Raw genomic sequence first — 17,640 nt, 5'->3', positions numbered from 1 at the left:
TCAGCTGGTAAAAAGGATGACTGATGATGCCACAGATGCAGACTGAATGAGAGCTGCTGGGTAAATATAGGTAGAGAAAATGGGTATCTGGCCCACATGTTCATCCATATTGCTTGTGCCCTTGGTCCTGTTTAGGTTTGATCCAGGTGAACATCTTCCATTCTCTATCATCTAGGTTAGTTGTTAGATGTGCTCTACCTTATGATATAGTGGGTATGATGAAATTCAGCTTATAACAGACAGTTCTGTCCAAATGAACATTTGGTGCCCCATGGAAAGATATTCTGTCTCTACCAGGTCCTAGTGATATACAAGGAGCTGTTTTTCAAAAGATGTATAATTCTCTGCTTTGAACAACAGATTCTTGCCCCCAAATCCTGTGGACATTTGAGACTTAGCATAAACTCCACATGATATATTTCTCTACCACTGATATCTAATACCACAGATCCTGCCAGGTCATATAGCTCAAGTGGCAGAGCACTCACACTTCAGCCTGAATCTGTTGCAGGACTCTTTCTTGCCCTGGGCCTAACTCAAAGTTGGCAGCCTTTTGCGTCACCCCATATATAGGTCAGAACTGTGTTCTTAGATGTGGAAAATGCTGTATTTACAACTTGAAAAGATCTACAAAGGTTTTCTTCTTTATGGTAGAAATTCAAAAGTAAATAATTTGTTATTTACTTTGGAGGAAGTGTATGATGTGTAGGATGCAAAGAGTCCCTGAGTGTTTATTGGTTTTATTCTCCGTTCAGAGTACATGAGTCCTTACCAAGTTCTCCAAACTGCTAGCCATTTCTTGCTATTTATTCTGTTTAGTATGATATAAAAATACTTTGGGCCAGCATAATGATAAGATGTTCATCTAGTCTATATTATGACAGCTGAAGGAAGAGTCGACAGAACAGTGGAACAAAATGGTAAATACTACTGTCCAGTCAAATGAATACAAACTGTTTCTGTTCCTCTTTTTGGATAGATATGAAAAATAATGCATCTGTCTGATCAATGGCCAAATACGATGTACTTGAAGTGAGGTTAATCCATTCTGGCAAAGATGCCACTTCAAGCACAGTGGCGGCAACTGATCTATTACTTGGTTGAGTTTGCAGTGATCCATTGTCATCCTCTAGGACTCATCTGGTATTTGCAAGGTCCAGAATGGTAAAGTAAACGGAAATACCATGAGATTTACACAACTCAATTCTTTAGGGTTTTAAGAATGGCACTAATTTCTGCCATATGCCTCAAGATACGAGGTTTTTGTTCATACTTACTATTTTAATAATAAGATGTGAAGGATCAGGGAAAGTTTTAGGAGCTTTCACTTGGCTATGGCTAGCTACTACAATAGTTTTTACCTCATAGGCCAAGAACCAAAATGGTCCTTGAGCAGGGAGTGGCTTGGGTATGGTAGGGAGCCATGCCAATTACCAAGTGTATCGATTCCAGTTATACATTTTGGCACCAAGGAAATGAACAACAGGTTGTTTCAAGGACCCATGGGAACCACCAGTTTAAACTAGACCAGATCCCCGTAAAGTGCCCACTCTAACAGAGAAGGAGGTGTGATTATGCTTCTAGGGTCCAGGAATCAATGCAGATCTTTGTCCAGCAGGCCTCAAAATGTTTAGGCACCCACTTTCCTCCATACACAGTTCCTTCACAGATGGGCATTACGTGCCTTTGGGAGCATCCTGGGAAAATTATTACTAGGTACATTTGGCCAGTATTGCACACCATGTCCTAGAGAACTAGCCTTTCTTTCAGTTGATGAGTTCTGGATCTAAACACTGTCTCCAATCCAGAAACCAGGTAAGAAATTGTGACATTTGATTGAATTAGCTACTGACAGTCTTCTGATCATCCAACCTGATTTCCTTTGCACCTATCGCAAAGAACACTTGTTGACTGCCCATCTATTTTTACTCCTAGGTATGCTATTTTCTCTAAACTATCTTGATAACTCTCTGCGAGTTAGGCTCCCTTGGTCATCAACCTCACTACTAGTTGTGATAACAGAGTCCACCTGACTTAAGATGGTTAAGTGTTGCTATCTGGCTTCAATTCATTTTATCTATCTATCTATCTATCTATCTATCTATCTAGCTTCAATTCATTTTATTTGTTTGTTTGTTTGTTTGTTTACTCATTCATTTATTTATTTATTTTTAGGATTCTATGATTCCCAGTGATATTATGGAGCCTAGATCTGCCTGTTGTCAGCCTTGGCCTTCTCAGTAATGCTGCCTCTAATTCTCATCAGTGCATTCTTTATTGCTATGGCAAGTGGCATATTACTCAGGCCCTCCCGTGAAATATAGTCATCTAGTAGAATTTCCAGAATTACATTGTATATCCTAACAACTCCACTTTTGTGAACTTTTAATTCCATTTTTCACTGTTGGCCAAGACAATTCTGGCATTTCTACCTCATTTGGTAGCTTTTTCCATGTTTCTAGCAGCCATCTTGGCAGAACATTCATAGCATGTCCATGGTGCTTGCAAGGTGCTAAATTATGTATCCTGGAAGAGTGTTCTCATTAATAAGTTCTCCTAATCCAAATTTATGTTCTGCCACCTCTTGGTCTATTACCTTTACTATACAGTCCCACGTGTACTCCTTCAGCTGCTGCTAGTATATATTGTCATATCCTACAGTTCCTTCAGGGGATGTAGTCCCTTTCCACCCCTAGAAGGTCTTGTATGCTCCCAGCTTTGACTTTAGTTATTGGCTTAGTGGTTGAGAGGGGCAGATTCTGAGGGGCATATGTTGTCTGGCAAGAGAGAGGCCTCTGAATGCTCTTAAAACAGAGGGGGAGTGCTACCTTCTCTCTTCTGTAGGCTCAGAGAAACCTGGAAATGCAGTTTGGAAGTCACATCCACCTCAGATGTTTCCATTCTATATTCTGAGTCTCATTCTCTTCCATCCAGGGCTCTTACCTTTGTATGGCAGACCAGCCTTCATTTGGAGTTTACCCTTTTTGAATCTCAGTCCCTCTTTGACTAAGTCCTGGAATCAGCCTTCTTCCTCTGCCTTTCCACTGAAGGAAATGAGAGCCTCTTTACACACTACCAAGGAGTCCCCTGGCTGTCACACTTGGCTTTTATTGCCAATTAATCACTCTCAGATTTCCATTATCATTTTTCAGAGTGTAATCTTATCAATACCTACCCCATTGTACTGTCCTTACAGTTACTATTTCTCAAATGCCTGATACATGGCACCAACTAATGGTACAATTCCCTTTCATAGGTATATCATTCCAGTTCACTGCCAGTGAATGTTTAAATAATTGCACTGTTAGTGCCAAGGTCTATCTGTATTCCACATACCAACAGTTCCACATTCCAACTGGATGGTAGGTGATCTGGCTTCAAACTTCCATCTTGGCATCTGCCATCTTTGATCTTGCACCCAAATTTGCACTTTGATACCTCTGGAAAGTAGATTTTGACATGAAGGTTAGAATGCAGGATGTTTATTACAGAAGGGTGTTGGTTTCAACATCTATGCAAGGGAAGAGAAGGAAATAGGATTGACCCAATGAGAGGTTGAGCTCTGATGCACTCCCAATGAAAGCATTTAGCTCACCTCAAGGGGAGATCTACAGTTTGGATGGCCCTTTAGAGTTGTTCCAGGTTGAGGCAACAGGATCAACTCTTTATACCACTGTATTAATTAGTCATTTGATATGAACAGTCCCTGGAAAAGAGGTATGATATTAAGCAAGATGTGATCTCAACTGAAAAAATTCCCAGGGAAGTGTGACAACTGAGGGTCATCTTCTGTCAGCCCTTCCAGAAGCTAGAAATAACTGCTATAGCCTGGGGAAGGATTCTGGGCAGAACCATAAAACATATGCACTACACACAAATTAAGTATTCTAAGAGTTGTTATGATTATTATTACTATTTTTAATAAAATAATATGACTTTGGGATACTCAGTCATGAAGTATTTTGAAAAATTATATTTTTCCTCCCAACATCTCTGGGGTTTTCATGTTGGTGATTATTATCTTTAATTTATAGATTTAAAAATTCTGAGGCTCAGAGAATTTAAACTAATTCCTTTATTAGCAAAACTATTACCTACTTCATTTTGACGTTTTCACAAATATCAAACATTTGACATTAGTATAATTATAAAATGATAAAAAAAATTACATGATCTGAAGTCAAGGGTGCTTTCCACTCTCCCGCTGAGGGTTTTTATATGATAAAGAAGAACAGATTCAATATAAGAGTATAACATCAAATTTCCCCTCTATGACATGTGAGTGAATTTTTTAAGCTTTTTGTTACAGCTCTGATTTTTACACCAAGGAATAATTATAAGAATTGACACTCAAGAAACAGGTCAATCAGTGAATAAGAAAAGGGATTATTTTTAAACTAAGAGTTCTTGACAGTTCTTGTGGGTTGGAGGGAGGCATCTCTTCAAACTCTGAAATAAAATAAATATCTTCTCTGAGAGTTAAAATAAAATCAATGCTTAAAGGATTAGAAAAGAATTAAGCAAATTCATCTGTTAAAGAAAGGCTTGTACTTAGGCCCACAAATTTTCACTATAATCAGACTGAAAATACAACTGTATCTAAAGAAAAATAGTATGCCATATTAAAGAAGTTTAGTTAACCATGGAAGAAGAGAGCAAGCAGCTTCAGTAGCAACAATGGCATTATCAAGCCAACTTTGTCCCTAATAGAGTGTGTCCAGCCCAAGAACTGACTGCCCAGGCCCAGCAGAATGCATCCTCAAAAGATGAAGATAGATGCATTAGGCCATCTTCTCTTGAAATTATCAAACATCTTTACAAAAATAAACCCTATGCTAATGTTGGTGATGATGGGTTAAAATTCTACTACTAGTAATATTCTACTAGTAAAATTCTACTAACTGAGCTATTTGTGCTTCCCCTGACTCCCTTCCCCAAATTATCAAGACAACATGCCTTTTTTTCCTGGCAGCCAAAATATTTGGTAAAACTCCCCAGCCACTGAAAATTTTAGACTCCCAGTTTTTACACTCAGTTTGTTCTTGGCACCTAGAGAGGAGGAGCAATAACTATCATGAGACCCATATGGCAAGAGAAAGTCATTTGCTTTGCATGGACTGATGGATGGGCTTATTCCAGAAAGCTTCAATTTCCAGAAGGAATGACAAGCCAAAATCTGTCATTCTCTTTTGAGGTAGCCAGAATTGTTTTTCATAATGTCCAACCATCACAAGAATTCTATGGTAGGAAGATCATGTGTTCATCACTGGAGTAGACCTAGGAAAAATCTGCAGAAAATCTCCCTCCAAAAGTTCTCCTTTCATTGCAGCCCCCTCAATGATTCTCTTAACTAGAATCGTAACTACCATATCCTAACTGTACAGCCCTTCATCCAGCTCAGGCTCCAGTCACAGACAATGCTCTTTTATCAGCCAAGCCCCAGTAAGGCGTACCCTACACAAGCTATTTCAGCATCATGTTGCCATCGACATCTTAGTGGCTAGAGTGTATTTTACTGCTTTGTAGCTGTAGGCTAAGCAGTATCAGTGGCTGTGCGACAGAGGCAGCAGCTCCATTGGATGATTACTGGATGCGATACACAGTTTTTGGCTTTCTCAGCTACAACTTAACATAAGTCTCCTGAGGAATTCACCAGAATCCTCAGGCTACTCCAACATTCTTCACCAAAAGTGAAAAAGAGTGATACAATAAAATAAACCAATCAGAAAAGGAAATATTTATTACTTCCCTTTTGCTGCCTCCTCTACACCTTTTAGTTTATCATTTTATTGTTTTGTTCCTATAAATTGTACATTTAATATTGTCTCTTCCCATTAGGTCGTGAGCTCCTCAAGGAGCTATGGAAATAAAGACAAACAAATGAAAATAAGCAAAGGTTATTCATTCAGAGCTTGCTATAACAAAAGAGTCAGCAACCATCACTTATATTTTGTAGAAACTCAAATGCAGGCAAAGAAAGTGGGAAAGCTTTATAATGCCAAAAATGTAAAGCTCTGATTAAAGGTTGTTGAAGCAAGAGGTGAGCTAACTAGAAGTGGTGCATCTTATGTCATTGGTTTCTGGAGCATATTTGGCTTTCTGTTTGGTCTCGAGTTGGAAACAGAGGGGAAAAAATAGGGAAAGTGGGAAGTCATTTACCATGTTTTGGCCATTCTAGACCAATTGTTGTAGAGATTGCAGGTCAAAATTCTATTATCATATGTGGACAGATCATTGTCATTTTTACACCAGCCTCTCAGTCTCCTGGTTTTATCATCATCTCTCTTGCAGAAAGTTGGCCAGTTCAGTACAGGGTAGATGTCAAGATCTTCACTGAAGGGGATTGTTTCATTGTCTCCATACTCAATAGTATCACAAAATCTTCTTGACCTTTTGTTGTTATATCATCATGACAATCATTGGAGTAGGTCGTGCAGAAACATGTAACACTAGATAAAATACAACAAACCTGTATCGTAATAACTATCACAAAAACAAGAATAACAAATAGTCCTTGAAAGATGATTCAGAACCAGGAACTCCACTTGCCTAAGCAAGGTCAAACAAATAAATCCTATATGCTAGTAAGATCAGCCTTAGAGAGTCAAGTAGATTTTTCCGTAACAATTTTCCTTAATCTTGTTCTACCTTCCTTATATCCATTTCATTGATCCAAATACAATAAGAAGTATAAGCAATGTCACAGATGCCTCAAGAACTAGCCAACAAGAAACAGAAATACAAATGTGCATCACTACTCAAGCCAAACACTTGAAACTGATCTGTTTTCCATCTAAGATGGTGATAACTTATTTTTAAAAAATAGTTATATATTTATTTTGAGAAAGAGAGAGTGCACAAGCAAGCAGGGGAGGTGCAGAGAGAGGAAGACAGAGAGAATCCCAAGCAGGCTCCATGCTGTCAGTGCAGAACCCGATGTGGGGGTCAAAATCACGAACCGTGAGATCATGACCTAAGCCAAAACCAAGAGTCAGTGGCTTAACTGACTGAGCCACCCAGGTCCCCCATTAATAACTTCTGATAAAGTAAGTTTCTTAGAGTCTTTTCTGTTTGTCTGATTTCCATCATTGTGAATACTGCTCTGTTTGAGCAAACAGTAATTCTTCCAGATAGAGTGATTGATTATGGGTGCCCTCATTTAGGAACTCACATCTGATTTATAAAATTATTAATGATATAAAATTTCATTTTTATAAAATTATTACAAAAAGACTTGTCTTCAGCCTTAATGACTTATATAATTAAGTTCTCTGTGTACAGAGAGTTCTCAGTTTACTATTCCTAAGGTAAATGAGGTATTGGTGTGATACAAACAGGATTAGGGTCTTGGCTACAAAGAAAGTAGTATCCTGTAGGGACACGTGGAGATCCAAGGAAAAAGAAGTCATTTATGACACAAAGTTGGAACCAAGGCATTACATCAGCTGGGTTATATATTTGCATCTCTATTAGTCTTTTTCAGATGACAAGTATTTGGCCCATTGCCCTTCAAATGTTGCTGAATTAAAAGTTAGAATTACCTCGGATCTGATTAAGAGATTATAATAATTGGTTCTTTTTCTGGAAGAGAAGGACATTAGCAATGTCACGGGTTGATTTTTTTTCTTAAGGTCATCCATTCATGTAGGTGTAAGTGAAAATGTGGCCAGCTATAATTCCCCGTGGTCTTATTTGATGAGACAAGAATTGCCCAGAGGTTTTGATCATAGGACTCTGGTGATAGATGGCATAACTAGCAGTTAGTAAGATTGAGGGGAGTGGATAGCATTTGGAATAATTTAAGAATGGCATTAGAGTATGCTGTAACAACTATCATTAGTAAGGAATAAATAAAAGGACCACAGGTAATCAAAAACCAGTGACCTTTAGAAAATTAGAGAAATAGTGAATATATACAAACACATCAAAAACAAAGAAATAAGTAGACAGAAATTTTGGTCCAATGTCTTGGGCAGAAACTGTCCACTATCTGAGGTCATCTTCTTGTTCCAAATTTGTTGGGCTAGAGTCTTCTGAAGATAGGCTGTTGTAGAGAATCTCTGAGAATTCTTAGGTCAAGGTCCCCTATTCATGTCCTATGCTTATAATGTTTCCAATTGTGTGGAATTCTGAATCACCTCTTTAGTTGTAAAATGTGAGCCCAAATATTGACTCCCTGGAGTTGCACTGCTGTATTTGCTGTTAACACTTCCTGATAAAGTTACTTTCAAGAAGGTTCAAAAGCAGTTTTTCTTTGATGTGTCTTCCAATATATGAAACTTCCCGGTTGAATACCATAAAGAGGCTACCTAGGAAGATGTTGTTGGCAATAGAGAATATGTATAGCACATGAGTTCCTTGCAATACTTTGTCTTATCAGCGTGCAGCAAGGAGGAATTTAGTATTGAAGATGAAATCACTGAGTGCATGAGTCTTAACAGTTATCAATGTGTCCCTGAGGGAATGGATCATGTGAAGAACTAGTGAGCAAACCTTTAGCCAAGGGTGTTCAAAGGTTTCTGAAGATTCTTCTAATTTTAATTTAAAGAAACCTTTGGTTTTTTTCAACCCTTCCAGAATATTGAAGGTGATAAAGACAGTATAGCTTTTGAGAAAGGAGTAACATCTTACAGAGTTCTTTTATTTTGTTTCCCATATAGTGTGTTCCTCTGTCACTGACATAAAAGTTGACATGTAACAGGTTGAAAAAAAAAAATCAAGCAGCTTTTTGACAACTACTGCAGTTTTCCAGCAAGGACATGCTTCAACCCAACCTGAAAATAGATATGCAGCAACTAAAACATATTCAAATCCCATGGAGGTAGAAACTGGATAAAATGCTTTTGAGGGTATTCCAAAGGCCCTTGAGGCTTCTGGCCATGTCCTACCTTGATAATTTTTCCAGGATTATATTATTGACAGTTGGTACAGGACCCAAAAATAACCTCAGCAATTTTTTAAAACATTTCCCCACCAATGCTAATTTAGATAGTAACCAGTTTGTACTGTGATGAATGGTGTCAGGCAATTTTAGGAGCACTAAAGATTATCTGAGTGAAGAATGCAACCAGATTTTTCTCATTTTTCCCTTACAAAATAGGGGTTAGATATTAGTCTTTTATAATGGTCTCTTTGAACTCCTCCATAGATTAATCTCTTCCGGGATTAGATAGGACCATAACCTTGGGTATGGCTGCTTGTTTGACATGATGATATGCTAGAGCATTTTCTTTTATCTTCCACATTATGTCTTTTTGCATAGGCTGCATCCCTTATAACAGCCACCTCTCAAGGAAGTAGGAGTGCATCTAAAATTTCCTCACCTTGTTTTTTTTTGTTTTTTTTTTGTTTTTTTTTTTTTTGGTGGGGATTCTTGCCAAAGTGAGAGCATCTTTTTGTTTTCAAAGCATCCCAAAGTCACGTAGGACTCCCAAAGCATATCTTCTATCGGTACATATGTTTACTCTCTGGTCTTTCATTAGTTGACAAGATCTAGGAAGTGGTGTAAGCTCTTCATTTCAGCTGATTTTACCTATAGTAGAGAACTATATATACCCATGGTAGAAGAGTAGTTTAGGAGTAGTATAAAGGAAAACTTAAATTAGGGGTAGCATGCTGTATTGTTTGATAATTTTCAGTTTCAATTTTGAGGTATGACCTATCAGTAATTAGGTCAGAGTTCTCAATGGGAGTTTCCATAAATCTATCAGGGGACAGGGAGGTAAGACAATCATGATTTTTCTGGTAGGAGTAAAAGAGTGATAGGATTCAGGGTGTTACAATGGAGAATAATAATGTGAAAGGGAGAGAGCAAAAGGTTGGCTGGCTGGAAAGTGTTGTGTGTTCTCGGCCAGCACTGGTGTCTGTACTGTACAAGGAACCATGAGGTCAAGCAGGGAGCCCAGCCAGCAGAGGCACTGACAAGATTGGCAGCAGAGCTCATGTCAAGAGTGAGGTTAGGATAAGCAATGGATTTTGGTGATTCCCATGAAGTTGAGTTACAACTCCAAAAGCTTGTCAAGATTGCTCATGCACAAATAGACAAAAGGGCTTTTTGTAGTTAATGATGCCTAAGTACAACTGTTGAAGAGCCCTCTTCAGGTTACAGAAGGCCCATTAATGTTTGAGCTCCCTGAAGAGAATCTCTTAAGGCAGACTTAGTCAATTGCTAAAGAGATGTTGCAATTTCAGTGAAATTTAGCACCCATTATCTACAATATCCAGCCAAATGTAGAAATTCTCTCCATCGTTATTTTTTGAAGCATCTAGGATAAGATTAGGTTGTCTTTAGTCTATAAAGAGAGTGCTTTTTCTCTCATTATATAGATTATACTTTAAATAATGAACTGCACTTTAGAAAAAATTGTAATTTGTCTTTTGAAATTTTATGTCCTTTTTCTGCTAAGGCTGAGAAAAAGTAAACTGAATCCTTTTTTTTACAGGCTTCCTTGTTCCAGAGAACTAAGTAGGAGATCATCCACATATTTTATCAGAAGTGAATCACAAGGGAAACTTAAGTGTAGATTTGAGGAAAAACCATTGGGTATGACTGTCCAGGTATATTGTTGTCCTCCTTAAGTAAAGGCAAAAAGGTACTGACAATTCTAGTGTAAAGGCACACTGAAAAATGTTTAGTAAAGCTCCAAACCAGTACAGCAAGTGGCCTCAGGTGGAATTGATGACAGGATAGTATTCACATTAGGTACAACCAGGAAGTAAAGGATAAACAATTTTGTTGATGGCCCTGAGGTCTGAAGAAATTGATATCCTCATCTGTTTTTTTATTGACAGGACAGGAAATATACAGCATGTATGCAGGCTAGTATGTAGTATAAGAAGAACTTTAGGTATAAGGCTTTCATCTACAAATTTGATTACTTCCTTTGCTTTTGGCTTCAAGACATATTGGGGAAATTTTGGTAATTGAGATCTACTGGGAATTTAGTAGGTTCTTCTCCTTTTATTTTTTATATATGTCAGCTGAAATTTTAGCTCACAGAGTCAGGTATTATATGAAAATCTTTTTATGGGCTATGTATCAAATATAATGGAGAAGGCAAAAAATATCCAGAAAAGACACGACTTGATTATGAATAGAGGCATCCTCCAAAACGTCAAGAAATAGTCCCTCTAGTGTGCGTTTAATATTACCATCTCATTTGCTAAGTAAGTCTCATCCCTATTAAGTTTGCCGGGGTGCTATCACAGGACAGGAAGGAATGTTTTTCAATCAAGGGCCCAAGGGTTACATTTAAAGGCTGGGAAATAGGGAACATCTGTAGCTATTTGAAATACCTACCATCTGATTGGTATGGTTACTCTCAGAGGGAGGTTGAGCAAACACAGCAAAGTTTAATGTAGAAGGAGTAATATCTACTATCTACCAGTAGTTGATGACATTGGCCATGTATATTTATATTTAGATCACCTTGAGTGTTTAAAGGTAAGGCAGGATATTGGGCTCTTTTTCCTTCATGAGCCATCCTTCAATCGTCTAAATTAAAGGATTTTTCTTTACCTTGTTTTGTTTTGTTTCTGTTTTGTAAGATGGAACTGCCTTCTTTTCCAGTGTCATTTTTGTTTATATGTATCTATAAGTGTCCTCATCAGTAGGTGGCTACTTAGGAAGTGGGCCACCTACTTGATCTGTAAAAACTTAAGATTTGGGTTCCATCTCATTTTTGTTCCAAAGCCCTTTGAAAGTGTTGTCAAGTATAATTCAGGTAAAGGGACTACTTCCCATTCCAATTTCTGTTTTTGAATTAGATCTCCAATTTCTTGTTGAACTCCGTTGTCAAAATGAGATGAAAGAACTGCCCCTTCTTAAATTCCAAAATATTTTTAGAAGATATTTTCTAATATTTTGAAAAATCTCCTATGGTTTTATCTCTTTTCTGTTTGTATAATTAAATTATAGTTCAATCAAATTTTCAAATTAAAAAATATTTTAATTGTGGCAAAAAATACACAACATAAAACTTAACCATCTTAATCATTGTTTAATGTATAGTTCAACAATGTTAACTGATTCATATTGTTGTGCAACAGATCTTTAATTGATTCTTATTAGAAATATTCTGGGTTTTAGAATACTTTGCCCTATGAAGACAGGGGGAGATTATTCTCAAATGTACTGTAGAAGAAGGGTCCTGTTCCCTTTATGTTAGTCCAATCACCTTTTGCCAACTGGAATTTAGTATCTGAGTTTCCAACCACATGTGTACAATTTAATATAGATCATGTAGTCCTGGGTCTTATGCCCCAAAATAATTTTCAATTCTTCTATGAATCTTTGCTGATCTTATCCAGGTGTAGGTAAATCCTCAGTTATAGCTCTTGACTTAGTTTGGTCCCAAGATTTAAATTCTACAGTGGCCTACATACTTGACTCAGGGAGGGATGGATGTTTAGAGGAAACTGGCATTTGGACACTTAAGAGAATCAGTGGGGGAAGGTAGGTGAGCTGGACAAGAGGAAGAGAAGAGAAGAGTCAACAGAGGTACAGAAGGAGAGATCAGAAAGGTAAAAGAGAAAAGGAACAGTTGGATGTCGAGAGGCAACTAGAGGACAAAGATGGGGAGAATTTACATGGGAAATGAATCTAATTTTTCAATGCATGAATTTTATCAAATTGTTCATTAGTTTTGGCCAAAAGTACCTTCTCACTAAACAAGTTTTGATGAGAATTTTATTTGGAGGCCTCTGTCACAAATCAAACACTGCTGCCCACTGAGCCTGAGAAATACTACTCTCTTTCTTTCTAAGGCATCTCTCAAATGAACAATTGTGTTACAGTCAAATGTTCCCCAGGTGGCTATTGAAAGCCAAATCATCCGCAGTGAAGTTATGTCACTAGGGAGAGAGGAACAAGAAGTAAGAGAGCATACATAAAAAGCAGGAATTTTTCCAAGAAAAAGAGATCATTTAGACTTAGACAACCCCATGAGAGCTAGCAATGGTCACTCAAAAGCTATGATTGTGTACCTCATGCCTTGAGCCCCAACTAATGTTTGGCTGCCTGTAAACACAGACCTAACAGTCTTCACTCCTCAACAGACAGAAAACTCTCAAAGTCTCAAGTCAAGCACTCAGATCAAAAATTAAAGATCGAAGGATTACCTTATCTGGTTGTATTTGACACACAAAAATATTTTCCCAAATGAATGCTGGCAGGGTGAGAAAACCTATACTCACCATCAGTGAAGCTGGCTTTGGAACAATAGGCTTACAGGGTCTATTCCTATGTTTAGTGTTTCTCATTCTGATTACAGACAACACTTGTAGACACATACCACAAAATAGAAGCACAAAAGAATACAAAAAGGATAAAATTAATGGCCTAATTCCACCAAGGATGCCAAAAAAAGTGGGAACCAAGAACAAAATCCAGGAACGAAAGTGGGAATAAATAGCCAAGTAACTCAGTGTAAAAAGACCCCAGTTCACACCTGGGCTGACTTAACCACAGTGGCATGGGTTCAATAAGCCTCAAGCAGCATAGCACAGGGACCTCCATAAGATCACACCTGGTCAAAGTCTGGGTCCACAATTGATGGGCAGTGCAAAGTGGATCTCAGTAGAACTTTCAGGAAAGCTGTGGATATAAACAAAGACCATCCAAATGAGAGCAAACAGGCTGCTTATTCAAAGATCACTACAGCAAAGTAGTCAGTCACCATCACTTGTGCTTGGCAGAGACTCAAAGGCAGGAAAGGAGTGGAAAATTTTGTAATGCAAAAAAGGAAGGCTTCAGGTATACTCTGATTGGAGGTTTATTGATGAGGGAAGGAGGAGTAGGCTAACTAAAAGCAAGGTGTCTTATGCAATTCGTTTGGGGAGTATACTTGACACTCTCTTATTGGTTCTGAGTTAGAAGTAAGGACAAAAAATAGGGAAGCTGTCATTCATTGACCAAGTCCTGACCATTCTTGGCTCTCATTGCTGCAGAGGTGGTGGTTTGACTTTCTGGGCCAGTTGTTGTAGAGATTTGCAGGTCAGAGTCTTATTATCATATATGGTCTTTCCATTGCCTGTTTACATATTTAGTCTCTTAGGGAAAATCCTATGTCTTGTTTTAATTTTTCTCACTGGGTTCTAGCCCCAATCCTGGGAAAAAACAGGAGCTGAATAAATACTTAAGAAGAAAGGGACTAAGGGGGTGGGGGGAATAAAAGGCCCAAACAACAGTGAACCCTGACTAGGTATGGTTAGCTAAGAGAGGTGTCCATGTAAGAAGAAATGCAATGAAGTCTCTCTACAAGGTCTTAGGAATCATGTCTTCCAGGAACATCGCTTAGCTGTGGCTCATGGAAACAGCAGCAGGAAAACATCAGTATGGTGTACAGCAGTCCGAAAAATGTTATTTGTAGCAAAGAGACCTGGCACCATGTAAAAATGAAAAGAATCACAATCACTGGAAAAAAATATTACCCTCCAAGGCAAAAGGGGTGGTCTTGAAGGTGATGTCTTGTGAGACTACCTGTGATAGTGTCTTTTTAATCACTTACTCCTGAAGAGTGAGCACTGTCAGAAACTTGTAAAATTTAGTGATAGAGAAAAGTGACCGTTTACTTCCAGATGAAACCTTACATTGCTCTTGTATGTACCAGAAGTAGACACAATGTTACAAGGCATTAGTCCAATTTTTGAGCCTTGAACATAGACCTGCATACATATACAACCCCCAACACACATACATACAAGAGACAGAGAATTTTAAAAGGTTTCAACATTACCTGAAGAAAAATAGTAATGGACTCTTTAAAAAGGAATTAAATCAATGCCTAAGGTATTTGTAAGAAGCCAAGTTAAGAAGTTGGAAGTTAGCCAAGACAGGTTAGCAAAGAAATAAATTGTATGTTAATTTCAAATTAGCATTACACCAGTTCCAGGCTTCAAAGGGCAAGGATCTGAGAAAAAGGAAGTAGTCAGAAGAGGAAATTATTCATACTAATTGAAAAAGGACAGTCTTGAGGGATTCACACTAGCACAGCAGATTCTTGGGATTGTCGTAATCTGTCCCCTGTTTTTAGCTGAGCTGTGTGGAGCAAAAAGCCATTTATTTCTCCTGGGCAAAAAACTGAGAAGCTGGGGAGCACTTCAAAACAAGTGATGATCAAGGGCATTGAAAGATATTAGGTTTCATTCAGAGCCAAAGGAAAACCAAGGAAGTTTTAATACCTACATAGCCAAGAGCTATCTCAAGGTGTTGGAACTATAAAGATAACTATGAAAGTCTTAAAAGACATGTGGAGTAAGAGAGGAAAAAAGAGAGAGACTCCTGTAATAAAAGAGATTAACAAGAGAAAAGCAAACAAGTTTATTGACCTGTACACCTCATGTACATGTGGGAGACACCCAGGGAAAACTGAGTAACTCAAAGTAATGGCTCAAAACTCCAGCTTACAGAACATCTTCAACAAAGAATAATAAATTTGTAGAGAAATGACACGACAAAGGAAGGCAGTTTTTGGCTTCGAATGGAAAAGTAAATATATGAAAGGAAACCAATGGTAGATGAAGACTAGTTAGTAAAGTTTGTTATATAGACTTTTCTCCTATTTCCAATTTGATAGGATTTAAAATTGTTTCCAGTAATTAACTTTTGCCTTTCCTGGTAGAGAGAAGTAGAGAGATACATCTAATGCCTGAAAAATTTATTCAGGTGAATGTTGGGGGACAGGGAGCTTTCCTTACATCTGCTTCTTTTCAATTGCACTTAGCTCAAAATAGTTCTTATGCCAAAAGTGGCATATTTGGGGGTGGTATATTCTGCTACCCTTCTTAAGTAAACTATTCTTTTTTTTAATATTTATCTTGAGAGAGAGAGAGAGAAAGAGAGCACCCATGTGCATGTATGAGCAGGGTAGGGTCAGAGAGAGAGAGAGGGAGAGAGAGAATCCCAAGCAGCCTCCATACTGTCAGCATGGAGCCTGATGCAGAGCTCCATGAACTTGTGAGATCATGATCTGAACCGACATCAAGAGTTAGATGCTTAACAGACTGAGCCGCCCAGGCACCCAGTATAGGATTATTTATGCTGGGTGAAATGGTAACCCCCCAAATTCATATCTACCCAGGACATTTGAATATGACCTTATATAGAAATAGGTTCTTTGAAGATATAATCAAGTTAAGATGAGGTCATACTGGATAAGGGTGGGTCTTCATCCAATGATTGGTATTCTTTAAGAAGAGGAAATTTGACACAGGAGGTGAAGTCCACATAAAGACAGAGGCAGATATTTTAGTGATGTAAGCCAAGGAATATCAAGGATTGCCAGCAAGCACCAGAAGCCAGGAAGATAAAAGGAGGGGCTCTCCTCTTGAGCCCTCTGAAAGAGTATGGCTCTGTCAACACCTTGAATTCAAACATTTAGTCTCAAGGGCTATGAGAATATAAATTTCTGTTGTTTCCTGTTGTTTTAAGCCACCCAGTTTGTGGTAACTTACTACAGCAGCCCTAGGAAACTAATACAGGCCTGAGAAGAAAATTAAATAAAAATTCAAAAATGGATAGCAAGTCAATTCAATAGCTATTTACTTACTATGCCCTAAATTAGGGCTGCAGAAAATACAAAGATACTTATGACCAGATCCTGGTTTTCAGAAGCTTGGAATTGAGTAGGTTCATAAGATAGATTTAAAATAAAATCATTTTATGATAATGAATAGCCATTTTTCACCCATCAGGTTGGGGAAAACTTTACTGATAATATACAGTATGGATGAGTACCTGTGGCAATGGGTAAAAGCAGCAGGAATGTAAATTGGTACAGCTGATTTTGAGAACTTTGCAATAGCTTTTAAAATTTTTAATCTACCTCCAGAACTTTTTCCTACTAACAGTACTTATATGAGTGGACAAAGATACTTTCGTTCATTGGCCGTGTGGTTCTCATTGTGCTTGGCATACTAGGATGACGATAATAATAATTAAAAAAGATAAATATTTGTCTAACATCACAGCACTTATACACTAATAGGAAAGATAAACAAAAAACAAATGAACAAATATTAAACAAAGGGATAAAAGATAAATTCAAAGCTTTATTTGTGCCCATGAAGATTTAGAGACAACACAAACAGTCCTAGAAGAATAATTGTATAAACTATGTGTATTCATATATGAAATAGTGCTAAAAAAGAATGAGGTACACTTCCTGTTGTGGATTGAATTATATCCTCCAAAAAGATTTATTGAGGTCCTAACCCCTGGTATTTGGGAATGTGAACTTATTTGGAAATAATATCTTTGAGGATGTAATTAAGATAGAAGTTAAGGTAAGGTCATATTGGAGTAGGGTGGGCCCTTAATCCAATACGACTATTGTCCTTATAAGTAGAGGAGAAGAGATTCAGAGGCAGACACATGCAGAGATGAGAGCACTTTGGAAAGACACACACACACACACACACACACACACACACACACACACACACACACACAAGTCCACTATGTGGCCATGTGAGGGTGGAAGCACATATGGAAGCGAAACAGCTATAAGCCAAGGAAGGCTAAGGAAGGCTGGCAGCCTCCAGAAGCCAGGAGACAGCGTGGTCTGCCAACACCTCCAATTTGGACTTGTACTCTCCAGAACTGTGAGAGACAATAAGAATGCACTTCACTGCATTGTTAGC

This window comes from Puma concolor, chromosome B2 (genome assembly GCF_028749965.1).
Source record: "Puma concolor isolate L17-30 chromosome B2, mPumCon1.1.hap2, whole genome shotgun sequence".
NCBI lineage: Eukaryota > Metazoa > Chordata > Mammalia > Carnivora > Felidae > Puma > Puma concolor.
Note: the sequence above shows the minus strand (reverse complement) of the source record.